A 14,916-nucleotide genomic window follows, 5' to 3' on the forward strand; every position below is an offset into this window, starting at 1 on the left:
ATGATTCTTTCCATTCTTGGGCTAATCTTATTCAAGAAATAAACTTCAAATCTTATGCTTGATTTCTCCTGCATCAATCTCACCGTGTTGGAAAGAACCATTTGATCATATTTCATTGATAGAAAACCATTACAAAAACCCCCAAAGGGATTCAGAAAAAAGGAGTAGTTGCCTCCTTAAAAACAATGTCAGACAAAAAATGAGGGAAATCCTCTAACCATACATCATCTAGCACTTGAGTGGAAGATGCTTTAGCAAGTGAGTGTGACGCCGAATTTGCCTCCCTTCTCACGTGAGATACATTAAAAGAACGAGATAAGAGTGCTTGTTCTATGATTTCCTCAATAAAGTGGCCAAATCTACTCCAATTGGGATACTCCATGGAAATTGTTGTGACTATTTGCAAGGCATCTCCCTCCAAAATGACACCAAAAAAACAAATCTTCTTGCTAAATAGTAGCGCCTGTAAAGCTGCCCATGCCTCCGCCATAGTTGGGTCCATACTACTAACTTGTGTAGTACTTCTGGCTGCTAAAACTTGCCCTTAACAGTCAAAGATTATTGTAACGACCCACCCCCAATGACACAATACTGTCCACTTTTGGCTCCCCATACCAGACTTCCTAGGAGGTCACCCATCCTGGGATTGCTCTCGCGGCTCGCTTAACTGCGGAGTTCTGATAGGTTCATTGCCATCACGGCTTTAAAACGCGTTGTGTCATATAGGGTGCATTTATACATATAAGCACATCTTCATTCCCAGGCGATGTGGGACGTCACAATTACCCTCCCTTTGGACCCAGCGTCCTCGCTGGCGACCCTCATGGGATCACCCCATTCTTGGCATCCCAGCGAGTGCCCGCCGGCAACCCTCTTTGGGCTTGTGCACGCTCCCACCATCTCAGGCTGGGCAATGGCTCTGATACCATTTGTAACGACCCACCCCCAATGACACAATATTGTCCGCTTTTGGCTCCCCATACCAGACTTCCCAAGAGGTCACCCATCCTGGGATTGCTTTCGCAGCGGCTCGCTTAACTGCGGAGTTCTGATAGGTTCATTGCCATCACGGCTTTAAAACACGTTGTGTCATATAGGGTGCATTTATACATATAAGCACATCTTCATTGCCAGGCGATGTGGGACGTCACAATTATTATCCCACAACCCATATATCCTTATACTTTGTTAATGGCCGCATCCCAGTTCACCTTTACAACCCCTTGATGAGGTTTTTTCCAAGCATCCAGACTAGCCCTTTGTTGCCTTTGCACCATATTATGTTCACCAATGTTAGCAGTTTTGAATTCCTCCAAAGAAATAGTAGCTTCTCTAATAACCTTATCTAGAGGGCTAAAAGAACCACCATGCACCACAGAATTTCTCTAAACCATATGGTTCTAGCAATAATGACCCAAAGAGCTAAATTTTCATACTCAAATCCGTCAATCATTTCTTCAAAAAGGCATTTAAAATTTAAACTCACCAAGGTGCTTTTCTGAAATCTAAAAGGACCCGAACACCACATATCTTGGGCTGAAGGACAATGCCAAAGAATGTGGGCGGTGGTTTCCACAGCAAGAGTACAAATAGGGCAAAGATTGTCACTCACCTCTCTCCTTTGGAGGAGATTTTCTTTGGTGGGGAGAATGTTGTTGCAGGCCCTCCAAAGAAACATCTTCATTGCATTGGAGATGGGCAAGTTCCAAATCAGATGCTAGGTTGGTGAACTGGAATGTGGGTAAGAGCATTCCCCACTTTGGCTTGCTTGGTCTTCTCTTTCCATGTAATAAGCACTTCTAACCGTGTAGTGCCCATTTGTGGTACATCTCCAAATCAGCTTATCTTGTGGTTGAAGAGGGATTAAAGGTATATTGCAAATCACCTGAGCTTCTGCCTCTGTAAAGACCCTATAGATCAAGTCTTGCTTCCAACGCTTCGTATTAGTGTCAATCAAGGAGCTAACTTTCTGATCAGCCTGGAGGATTTGAATGGGAGATTGCACCTTGAAAGACGAGGGTGTGGGAAGCCACCTATCTCCCTATATGTTAATGCTCCGTCCATCTCCTACCCTCCAAATCAACCCTTTTGTCAAAACTGACTTTGTCGCCATCAAGCTCCTCCATGCATATGAAGGGCGATTCCCAAATTCTGCTTCCAACACCGACTTCCGGGCAAAATATTTAGCTTGAAAAATGAGAGCCACCAAGGATTGAGGGTTAAGATGAAGTCTCCACAATTGTTTGGCCAACAGAGCTCGATTAAAAATATGTAGATCTCGACCAAACCTCCTTGGCTCTTTGAATCCCCCATACGCTCCCAGCTCATCCAATGTATCATTCACTTCTTTTCACCCTACTCTCACCAAAAATTTTGCATCAAACCATTAATCTCCTTGCACAACGTCAACGGAAGAAGGAAAACACTCATAAAGTAAGTGGGAATGGCTTGAATAATAGCCTTGAGAAGAATTTCTTTTCCAGCCTGTAAGTGAAATTTGAGCTTCCAGTTGTTCAGCCGCTTCCACACCCTATCTTTAATAACCTGGAATGCTTGAAATCTAGACTTGCCCACTAGAGCCGGCAAACTAAGATAAGTATCATACCTTTGGGTCGCTTGGAGGCCTGATAGAGTGGTGATCTCAAGTTTCCTCTCCTCACTGGTGTTTCGACTGAAAAAGATAGAAGTCTTATTCAGATTTAGTTGTTGACCAGAAGCTACTTCATATCTACCCAAAAATTTTATGAGTCTCCTCCACTCCACAGAGTTGGCTTTGCAGAAGAGGAGGCTATCATCTACAAAAAATAAATATTAAATCTGAAGTTACTGGCACCAAAGAAACTTGATACCAGAAGAAAGACAACTTGCAACCCATCACAACATGACTCTGAATATTACATCTAAAGTTACTCACACCAACTTAAAATGAAATAATCTTTACAAGCTCTTGATTGTCATAAATTCACTCTTCGTAAAAATTTTCCAAAAATTTTCAATTCTTTCTTGACCATTAAAATCCAAAATTTCTTCCAACATGTTAAGACAATCGTCAAGATTTTCTTTAGGAAAATTTGAAAGAAAATTTTCAATCCCAAGAAAATCAATATCATTAATTTTCTGAAGACCCCATTGAGATATTTCACTCTTTGGACTTTCATTAAACACCTGATTATCAACTTTTTGTTCAACCTCTTGACCATATGATAAAAAACTTACTTGTATAAGATCTTCATCATTCATATATGTATCATAAGTTGGTGGAGAATTCCAATCTACAAAACATTGAGAAGGATCTTTAACGTCTTCTTCATGTTCAAACTCTTCATCAACAAACTCGTTATCCCAACCGCGCTGTTCCCGAACCAGAATAGGATTGTGATACGGGTTCTTGAAATTGGATTCTGAATCGCGACCATCAATATCGCGATACATCTCCATGTTTTGCGCCTCTAGACGCTGGGTAACTCCGCAACCTGCCTCTACAAGTCTTTAATTATCACATCTTGTACACTGTGTTCATGGTAGGAGACTAATAAGCACGACAAATAACGATTAGGGTTTCCGGCATCCTAGCTATCAATTAGGGCTTCCAGCAATTAAGAGTTCCACCTAAGGCATGCGGCTAGAGGCAGTTGGCAGCAAAGCTTGCTTTCCAAATCAAGCTTATCCTCTAATGGCTATTTCCATTCTTGGCTAGGTTAATATGGCAAGCCAATTAGTTTTATTCCCTTTCCTTGTTATCTTATTTCCTTCCTTTGTTATAGTATTCTCCTTCCTATAAATGTAACCCTAGCCTATGAGCTATGACATTAATGAATTATCAATAACAAGTTCCCTTTTTGAGTTCCCAATTTCGGGTTCTTATCATTCTGGTATTAGAGCTTCTTTGATCTGGTCTATGGTTCATACACGTAAGCAGAAACAAAAAAAGATGGATTCAGATCATCTCACTCGGTTCATGGAACGATCGGAGCAACATAGGAAGGAGATGATGGAAGCCATTGCCACCCTCAACCAGAAATATGATCAACTATCCACTAGTGTGCAACGGATGGAAGCCGAGTCTAGCGATGGGCGAAATATTGGGGTTGTCCAAGGTGGTGCCCCACCGCCTTCTTCACACAACCATGAGCCCGAATACAACTCCTGTACTAGGCATAACTGTGAGCAGCGACGTGGTGACAACTCCATTCACACCTGGGCATTACGCCTTGATTTTCCTCGCTTCGATGGGGGCAATCCATCTGGATGGCTCTACAGGGCAGAACAATTATTTGAGTACCACCAAACCCACGCTACCCAATAGATGCATATTGCTTCTTTTCATTTGGAGGGAGACGCCCTGTAGTGGTATCGATGGGCAACGGCAGCCAACCCCATGGCAACATGGCCAGAATTCGCCAAGGCTCTCTTAACCCGCTTCGAGCCAACTGAGTATGACTACTCCGCAGAAGCTCTGGAAAAACTACAACAAGTTGGCAGTATTGGAGAGTACTAGACTGAGTTTGAGAAGCTAGCCACTTAGGTCTAGGGCTTGAGCGAGTCGTTCCTGATCAGCTGCTTCATCGGTGGGTTAAAGGAAGACATCTGTCTGAACGTCAAGATGTTCAGACCCACGTCTCTCACCTCGACCATCGGTCTCGCCCGGTTACCAGAGGAAAGGCAGACCCGCAAGCTACCACCCAAAAAATCCATCAAGCCCACCAATCTCGTGGCCCCAGCTTCTCCGAAGATTCCACTGGTCAAATGATTGACCCCTACTGAAGCCTCCAAAAGATGACACAAGAACCTGTGCTACAATTGTGATGAGCGCTGGGAAGTTGGACACAGGTGCAAACAGAAGATGTTGTTCCTCATCGAAGGTGATGATACGACAACAGATGATGCAGACGACATGTTTGAGGATGCCGAATTAGCAGAGGTGTTGGAAATATCGGTGGCTGGCCTGGCTGGAGAAACAACTCCACAAACTATGCGGGTCACGATGTACATCAAACAACAGCCACTCACAGCATTGGTCGACTCCGGGAGCACGCACAACTTCTTACATCCCCGGGTGGTGTGGCGCCTTCTCTGCCGAATTGATGATGAGGCAGTGCTAGAAGTCCGGATTGTAGATGAGGGAAAACTGAGAAGCATCGGTTGCTGCCCAGGCGTGTTGGTGAAATTACAATAGTTGTCCTTTTCGACTAACTTTTATATCTTGCTACTCGGAGGATGCGATATGGTGTTAGGCGCTCAATGGCTTCGCACCTTGGGGCCCATCCTATGGGATTTCTCGAAACTAAGCATGGTATTTTACAGTGGAGAAACAGAGGTACAAGGTGATGGGCAACCGACTCAAGTCGGTCCACGAAGTGGGAATCCGTTCCATGGGGCAAGTATGGAAGAAGGAGAGCCCGGTAAACAGCCTACTGATCCAATCGAAATGGCTCTCAGACATCGAGTTTCAGGCAATCACGACCTCACCGGCGGAACCCCAGCTGCACCAGCTACTCGACCGATTCAGCCACCTTTTCGCTGAGCCCACAACACTGCCCCCATAGCGTTCACCTGACCATCAAATTCCAGTATTGCCGGATTGTGCTCCTACCAACTTGCATCCCTACCGGTATGCCCACATTCAAAAGGATGAAATTGAGCGGACAGTCAAGGCACTACTCGAGACTGGGCTAATCCGACCGAGCCACAACCCCTATTCTTCCTCGGTCCTACTAGTACGCAAGAAGGACGACACTTGGCGGATGTGTGTGAATTACCGAGCTCTCAACCAGATCACTGTCAAGGATAAGTTTCCCATACTAGTGATCGATGAGCTTCTGGATGAATTACATGGTGCATGCTACTTCTCTAAACTCGACCTACGTTCCGGCTACCATCAAATCCGAGTGCACGAAGTGGATATTGCAAAAACTGCCTTTCGAACGCATGATGGTCACTACAAATTCTTGGTCATGCCGTTCGGCCTCACCAATGCGCCATCCACCTTCCAACATTTGATGAACGAGGTATTTCACCCATTTTTACGCAAGTTCATTTTGATTTTCCTAGATGATATACTGGTTTACAGCCCTACCTTGGAAACCCACATTCAGCATCTGGAGACGACATTGTTGCAATTGCAACAACACCAACTTTTCGTCAAACGTTCCAAGTGTTCGTTTAGGGTGGAATAGGTGGAGTATCTTGGCCACATAATTTCCAGAGAAGGAGTTGCTGCCGACCCCACCAAAGTCAGTAGTATGCTCGATTGGGCCATCCCAAAGATTGTCACGGGATTGCGAGGGTTCCTTGGCCTCACGGGGTACTACCAAAATTTTGTCCGGGACTATGGGAAGATTTGCAGGCCTCTCACTGCCTTGCTCAAGAAGGGAAATTTTGCTTGGACTGCAGAGGCCAAGAAAGCATTCAACGCCCTCAAGGAGGCCATGACCACCACCCTCATCCTTGCATTGCTGGATTTCACTCAGCCATTCATGATCGAAAGTGATGCTTACAAAACCGGTATTGGCACTGTCTTAATGCAATCCAACCGACCTATTGCATTCACAAGCAAGGCATTACCACCTCGCCATCTCGGGCTTTCCACCTACAAGAAAGAAATGATGGCCATCATCCATGCAGTTACCAAATGGCGTACGTACCTTGTGGGCCACCTCTTCATCATCAAGACCGATCACCAAAGCCTAAAGCATTTTTTGGATGCTCAGGCCACAACCCCAGCGCAGCAAAAGTGGCTCACCAAGCTTCTCGGGTACGACTACACCATCTCGTACAAAAGGGGGATCAAAAATCGAGTCGCGAATGCCTTATCCCGCCAGCAAGAGGAATCAGTCTCCCTCTCTGCCATATCTTATGTCCACTTGGACTGGCTGGACCAGATGAAGGAGGACTTGAAACAGGACCCTTGGATACAAGCCAAAATCAGTAAGTTGCAACACGATCATTTTATGGCTAAACATTATTCTGTGCAGGACGGGCTATTGCAATACGATGGTCGTATCGTCGTTAGCCTAAATTCCCTATGGCGTACTGTTATCCTCGACGAGCTTCACACCAGTCTCGCCGCAGACCACTCCGGCTACCTGAAAATGGTGCAGCGCGTGAACAAGCTCTTCTATTGGCCCCATATGTGGCCGAATATCCGCACCTACATTGCTGAATGTGAGGTTTGTCAACGCCACAAGTATGAGACCCTGTCCCCGGCTGGACTGTTGCAACCGCTACTAGTGCCCGATTGCATTTGGTCCAAACTATCCATGGACTTTATTGATGCTCTTCCTAATTCTCGTGGATATACAATGATCACGATGGTTGTGGATAAGCTCTCTAAGGCAGCCTACTTCGTGGCCCTTAAGCACCCCTACACGGAGGCATCCGTGGCAAGAGCCTTTATGGATAACATTATCAAACTTCATGGCCTCCCGAAGTCAATCGTGTCCTACCGCGACCGAATTTTCACTAGCAAATTTTGGCAGGAACTCTTCCACTTGCAAGGTACAAAGCTAAAACTGAGTTCCGAGCACCACCCCCAAACCGATGGACAAACGGAAGTAGTCAACCGCTGTCTCAAAACATATCTACGGTGCTTTGTTAGTACGCAACCCAAGCAGTGGGTCCAGTGGCTATCATGGGCAGAATATTGGTACAACACCACCTACCACACTTTGACGAAGATGACACCTTTCGAGGCGATTTACGGGCAACCTCCTCCGACCATGGTGGGTTATGAGATTGGTACCACCATAGTGGCCCAAGTGGACGAGACATTATCCTCCCACGACAGCATACTTCGGGCTTTCAAACAACACCTCACCGAAGCTTAGAACCGCATGAAGCAGCAAACGGATCAGCATCGCACTGAATGTGAATTTGCTGTCGATGACTTGGTGTTCCTTCGCCTCCAGCCGTATCGTCAAAGTTTGATCGCCACCCATCAATCCATGAAGCTAGGTCCTCAGTTTTTTGGCCCATTTCACATCCTCAGCCGCGTCGGCAAGGTTGCTTATCGCCAGGAGCTCCCCGCAGGCTCGGCTGTCCACCCGGTGTTTCATGTTTCATTCCTCAAAAAAGTATTAGGAAGTACCATCGTTCCAGCTCAAGATCTGCCCACCTTTGATGACTAAGGAACATTGCAAGTCTCGCCCTGCCGTATCCTCGACCGACGCCACATCCGCAAGAGAGGCCGCACCATCACTCAGGTTCTCGTTCAATGGACCACCTTACCCCTGGAGGATGCCACGTGGGAGGAAGCTCATTCCCTCCAAGAACGATTCCCTAACTTCCAACCTTGAGGACAAGGTTGATCTCAAGGTGGCGGGAATGATAAGCATGACAAATAGCGATTAGGGTTTCCGGCATCCTAGCTATCAATTAGGGTTTCCAGCAATTAAGGGTTCCACCTAAGGCATGCGGCTAAAGGTAGTTGGCACCAAAGCTTGCTTTCCAAATCAAGCTTATCCTTTAACGGCTATTTCCATTCTCAGCTAGGTTAATATGGCAAGCCAATTAGTTTTATTCCCTTTCCTTGTTATCTTATTTCCTTCCTTTGTTATAGTATTCCCCTTCCTATAAATGTAACTGATGAGTGCCAAAAAGTGTATATTTGGACCCCTTAATTTACATTAGTTAAACCCTTAGCTTTGTTATTTTTTAATGCTTTGGTTAGTTTTAGTGTTTTTATGTTTTTTGGGACAATAAGAGAGAAATGATATAATTCAAGCAAAATACAAGGAAATTCGAATGCAGCAGACTACTAGATTTAGACCTATCATGACAGGACCAAACGATCTCCTTTTTGAGATTTTCTTAGGTCTAAATTGAAGTTCAAGATGTCAGCTTTCCAACCCAACAAGTTTTAGCCTGTTTGGAGATACATACAAAAAGATATGGCTGTTTTAATTCTAGTCGTTGGATCATCCCGAAAATCCAAAAGTTTGTCCATCTCTCTTATTTTTTTGTCCCATTCCTTATCTCCCCAAAGCTGGGTAGCACGTTTGTTTTCTCCTGGGCAGCATGTGGTGGGCAGTATAAGAGCATGGTCAGCACTACACTTCATACAAGACAACAGCAGCAGCACCAAGCTGGACCACGTCCCCACCAAAACCTGGATAGCAACAGTGCACGCCTGGCAGGAGCTCTATCTCCTTTTCTCCACATTTCCTTCTCTCCAAGCAGCACTTCTTCTTTATCCTTGAAGACCTGCAGGATAAATCACGTGGAAAGGAGATTGTATTCTTTACACCCAGCAGACACACACACGGACCAGCAGATTTTTCCTTTTCTTGGTTTCCTGTTAGACCGAACATATACAAGCTTTGAAAGATGTGTGTGCTGGATGAACTAAAGTGTGGAGAATCACGTGAAAGGGTAGCAGAAAAAGAGACAACCTGCAGGGCAGAAGTGTCATTTTCCTAGCAACACCAAAATAAAAGGTGTAGTTCTTTTTTTGTAACGAGGAGAACGAGGAGAAAGAGGGGGGGAGTGGGGCGCAGCCCCAATGCACATAGCCAGCCCCTGTTCATTTTCTTCTTGCAATGTTTTCATTTTGGCATTTCTCTTCCTTTGTAAGTGTTTAATTTTTATGCTTTTAATTTAAGGTTTTAGGTTTTAATTTTATTATCATGTGTAGCTAAAATTTCATCTAGGGTTGAGGATGAAACCTCACCATTGAAGAGATACTATGTTTTCTTGCTTGTTCATGTTATTTGATTTTATGGGCTTTTGATTTCTCATTGTTTTACTTCTATTCGATTTTTGAGATGATTTTTGGATATCTCTTGTGATTTCTAGATACAAGTGATGATTTGAAGTAGTTTCATTAAATTGATGGCTTGGTTTTTCATTTATCAAAACATTGGATATTCATTGTGTTTCGTTCTACGGATACATTTGATGATTTGGTTTAAATCGGATATCTTTTGTGATTTGTACAAAGAACGGATTCATTGAATGATTTAAATGATTTTTGAAGCAAAGTAGAACAAACATAAGATTTGTATTTTGAAAACTTCAAATGGTGTAGATAAGCATGAGAATATGTAGCTATGATTTGGTGGGTGTGGATTCCAAAACCTTAGAACCTTTTATTTTCATTAATTTTGTTTATGTTTTATTTTATCAAAAACCCCTAAATTTGGAACTAGGTTAAAATATGATTAGTTTGAATAGAGATTAATTTTCGCAACTCAATTCCCTGTGGGATCGACCTCTTACTTGCAAAACGTTATATTGCAAACGATTCGTGCACTTGCGAGTATTATAATTTGCACAAAGGTTTATCTCAAGGTGGCGGGAATGATAAGCACGACAAATAGCGATTAGGGTTTCCGGCATCCTAGCTATCAATTAGGGTTTCCAGCAATTAAGGGTTCCACCTAAGGCATGCGGCTAGAGGCAGTTGGCACCAAAGCTTGCTTTCCAAATCAAGCTTATCCTCTAATGGCTATTTCCATTCTCGGCTAGGTTAATATGGCAAGCCAATTAGTTTTATTCCCTTCCTTTGTTATAGTATTCCCCTTCCTATAAATGTAACCCTAGCCTATGAGCTACGACATCAATGAATTATCAATAACAAGTTCCCTTTTTGAGTTCCCAATTTCGGGTTCTTATCAGAGACTTCCTCATTGGGAACCTATCCACACCAACCACGACCACCAGTCATGAAAACTGATGAATGTTCTGAGAGCGTATGATAGCAACGGATCGAAACTATGAATTGAACATAGAAAATGAAATTCAGGAAGAGAGAAAATAACAAATAGTGAAGAGAAAACCTCTAATTGCCCCAAAAAAGTAAACAAGGAAATAATTCTGAAAGATTTTAAAATTTAATTGATATTTCAAAATTTGATTCCAAAATAATATAGACATGCCTTTATATAGGCAAAGTTTGAGTATTTTCTAATCAGAATACTTGGAGAAAAAGAAATAAATAAAAATACAAAACATAACCGTAAACTTAGAAACAAAGTAAAATTCTTGTACAGAAAGTAAAATATATTATTGTAAAAATAATCTTCAAATATTTTGTATGATTCTTTCCATTCTTGGGCTGATCTTATTTAAGAAATAATCTTCAAGACTTATGCTTGATTTTCTCTACGTACGTTGAAGAAGAAGATGAAAAGGGATGAAGAAGAAGATGAGGGTGGCGGCGTGTATTTTTTTTTTTTTCTTTCTTTTTTTTTTTAAACATTTTTCTTTTTTTAAGGTTTTATTTTTTAATAAAATAACAAAAATATTATTTAAAGTAAAAATGCTGACGTGACATTAATCGTCAACAGTAAATTTGAATGGCAAAATGATGAAATGATTTATTGCAAATAATCAAAAATTCGGGTACCTAATTTTCAAAATTAAAAAGTAATGAGGTGAATTCAACTCCATCGTTTACTCATAAATTTTTCATACATTGACTAATTATTAATTGAGCAATGATTCACTACCACCTAAATATACAACTTTCCATCACCTTGTTTATGTGGCAAGGTGGTCCCCCACTTTAATTTATTTTTAAAAAATAAAAAAACTCAACAAATAGTGGGGGACCACCTTACCACATAGGCAAGGTGGTAAAAATTGTATATTTAGGTGGCATTGAATCATTATTCTTATTAATTAGCGAGTCGTTGTTTCAAGAATTTTTTATAACAAAAAAACAACGTGCATGGCGGCTGATCAGTGTGACTGGGAGAGCTTCCTTGTCATTTGTCAAAGAATGCATGGCTACTCCCAACTACTATTAATAAAACGCCGACGACGACGACCCAACTCAACCAGCTGATTCCGCACCACAACAAAACGAACCAGGAAGATGGAAAACGGGTTGGAGAAATGGCGTTTTCGAGGCAACGAAGAACTGAGTGTGGCGTCGGCAACCACCATCAGAGGCACTGTCATGAAGCTATTTGAAAACCTTGACAAAGATGATCCAAGGCCAACCGTGCCTCTCGGCATTTCCGTGCTTTTGAGCCCCCACCGTAGCCGAATATGCCATTGTTGACGCTGTCCGCTCGGCTAAGTATAATGGCTACTCACCGACGGTTGGCATCCTGCCGACAAGGAGGTAATTTCTACGTTATACTATGCGATATTATGGTCTTCATTTTTTTCTTCTGTTTCCTATTTTAATTTAATTACTTCACCTTCTTTTTTTTTTTAAAAAAAAAATACATAAAATATATTGCAATCTATTCTTTTTGTTTAAAATGGGAAAATACTCTTAAAAATTCTCAAAAACATAAATATCCTTCTAAATCTGGGAAAAAAAAACTCACTGTAGTTGTGGAAGACCCACGGCAATTCGCATCGGTCATCAGTTTTTTTTTTACTTTTTATTTTATTTTTATTAATGGGCACTTTTATCATTTATTTATTTATTTAGTTTTTTTATTTTTATAGAGGAGTTACAATTTCTTGTTTAATTACAGGGCCAGGGGAATCTACCGGGAAGAATGGTAGAATCAACAATGGGCGATCCCCCTTGAAGATCGCCGGAAAACGCACCTCAGTCCACCGAAATCGTGAGTCAGCTTCGTCGGCGTCACCCACCGGAAATCCAACTGGAAATCGGGCCAGGAACCGCCGGAAATCGCCTCCTATTTACTTCACCGGCGACATCTGGTCTGGAAAGATCGGGTCTCTCTCTCGGGTTCATGATCTCTCTCTCTTGGCGTCGATCACTCTCTATCAATCTCTCATTTTCGATCTCTCTCACGGGCGTGTGAAGACACTACAAAAAAACATGCAGTTGGCCATGCGCATTTCGCCACGTGTACGGATACTGTACACGTGGCTAACAGTTGGCCACGTGTTCCGCACGTGTTAGATCCGGGTGTAGCTAATTGTACAAGTGGCCGCGTGTACATGCAATAAAACACGTGGCCAAGTGACCACGTGTACAGTAAAACACGTGGCTGACAGTCAGCGACGTGTATTTATATACACGTGGCTGACAGTCAGCGACGTGTATTTATATACACGTGGCTGACAGTTGGCCACATGTATATAAATACACGTGGCTAACTGTCAGCCACGTGTACTAATACACACGTGGCAAATTTCCAAAAATTTAATTTTTTTTAAAATTAATTAATTTATTTGTTAATTTATTTATTTTTGTTAATTTCCTTTTCATTTAATTAATTTTTTTTGTTAAATTCCTTTTTAATTTTTTTTTCTTGTTTCTTATTTTTGTTAAATTCTTTTTTTAGTTGGACGTACAAACATGGAGAGAGAGAGAGAGAGAGAGAGAGAGAGAGAGAGAGCGAGGGAGAGAGAGAGAGATACAGAGAGAGAGAGAGTAAGAGAGAGTGAGCGAGGGAGAGAGAGAGAGAACACTGAGAGAGAGAAGGCTGGTGGTGCAGTGACGGAGAGAGAGAGAGAGAGAGAGCGAGAACACAGAGAGAGAGAGAGAGAGAGAGATACAGAGAGAGTGAGAGAAAGAGCGAGGGAGAGAGAGAGAGAGAAGGCCGGTGGTGCAGTGACGGAGAGAGAGAGAGAGAGAGAGAGAGAGAGAGAGAGAGAACACTGATGGAGAGAGAGAGCGAGAGAAAGAGCGAGGGAGAGAGAGAGAGAGAGAACACTGAGAGAGAGAAGTATAATTTACATATATATATATATATATATTTCAAAGCAATGGCAGGTGGGTGCGCGGGAATTGTCCCGCGCGCCTACCTGAACAAATTGGCCACGTTGCTTAATGCAACGTGGCCAAATTCCTGATGGTATAGTTTAAATATATTTTTTATTATATATATATATATATATATATATATATATATATATATATATATATATATATATATATATATATATATATATATATATATATATATTTAATTTATAGTGTACAAATTTTCAAAAACAATTAGCCACGTGTATAAAATACACGTGGCCAAATGGACACGTGTACATATATACGTGTCCAAGTGGCCACGTGTATTTATTACACGTGGCCAAATGACCACTTGTATTTTAGGGCTTGTTTGGCAAGTGACATTACATAACAGAGTAGTGGGTTGTTAGTTTTTGAAATTAGTAAAAAGTGATGATGTGATATAAAATAAAAAGAATTTGTATAAAAAAGTGAAAAAGTTTTGTATTGTAGTGAATTTTTTTATTTAAATAGTAATAAAAAATTATTGATGTGATATAAAAAAGTGAAAAAAGTTGGAATGTTTTGATGTTGATTAGTAGTGAAAAGTATAAAAAAAAGAAAAAAAAAAGTACATGAACAATACTGTAATGTATTGTTCCTTGACAAACAACCCCTTATACACGCGTCCATTTGGCCACGTGTATTTTATACACGTGGCCAATCGTTTTTCATATAAAAATAGCCACTTGTCATGAAGACACGTGGCTATTTGGCCGCGTGGCTACAGTAACAGCTACTGTAGACACGCGGCAAATTACAAGAATTTTTGTAGTGAGAAGAAGAGACGAGGAAGAGAGAAATGGAAAAGGAGAGAAAAGAAAAAGAGAGAGGAGCAGCGTGCAAAATCAGGGGAAGAAAGAAAAGAAACGAAAAGAAAGAAGAATGGGGAGAGAAGGACACGTGTGTGAGTGTGTGGCTGTGAGAAGATAATGCTATATTCTCTCAGCCAACCGGAGGCTGACACGTGACAGGAATAGATTTCTTTATTTTTTTAAAACCCTCAAATTTTATTAATTACAATAAGATCCTATTATATTAAAGTTCTATCTTTTCACAACTAACATTTGGTCCCACATTTATTTAAATTACACTTTTATTAATGTGATTAATTATTTATTTAATTAGGACCTATTATAATATTTATCTATTTTAACTCCATTGTATTTTATTTTTATAACATAAATATAATTATTATTCAAATTTCTATTATTTAATATTAAACTCTTTTATTTCAATTACATAAATATAATAACTAA

The sequence above is a fragment of the Alnus glutinosa genome, chromosome 2 (assembly GCF_958979055.1).
Source record: "Alnus glutinosa chromosome 2, dhAlnGlut1.1, whole genome shotgun sequence".
NCBI lineage: Eukaryota > Viridiplantae > Streptophyta > Magnoliopsida > Fagales > Betulaceae > Alnus > Alnus glutinosa.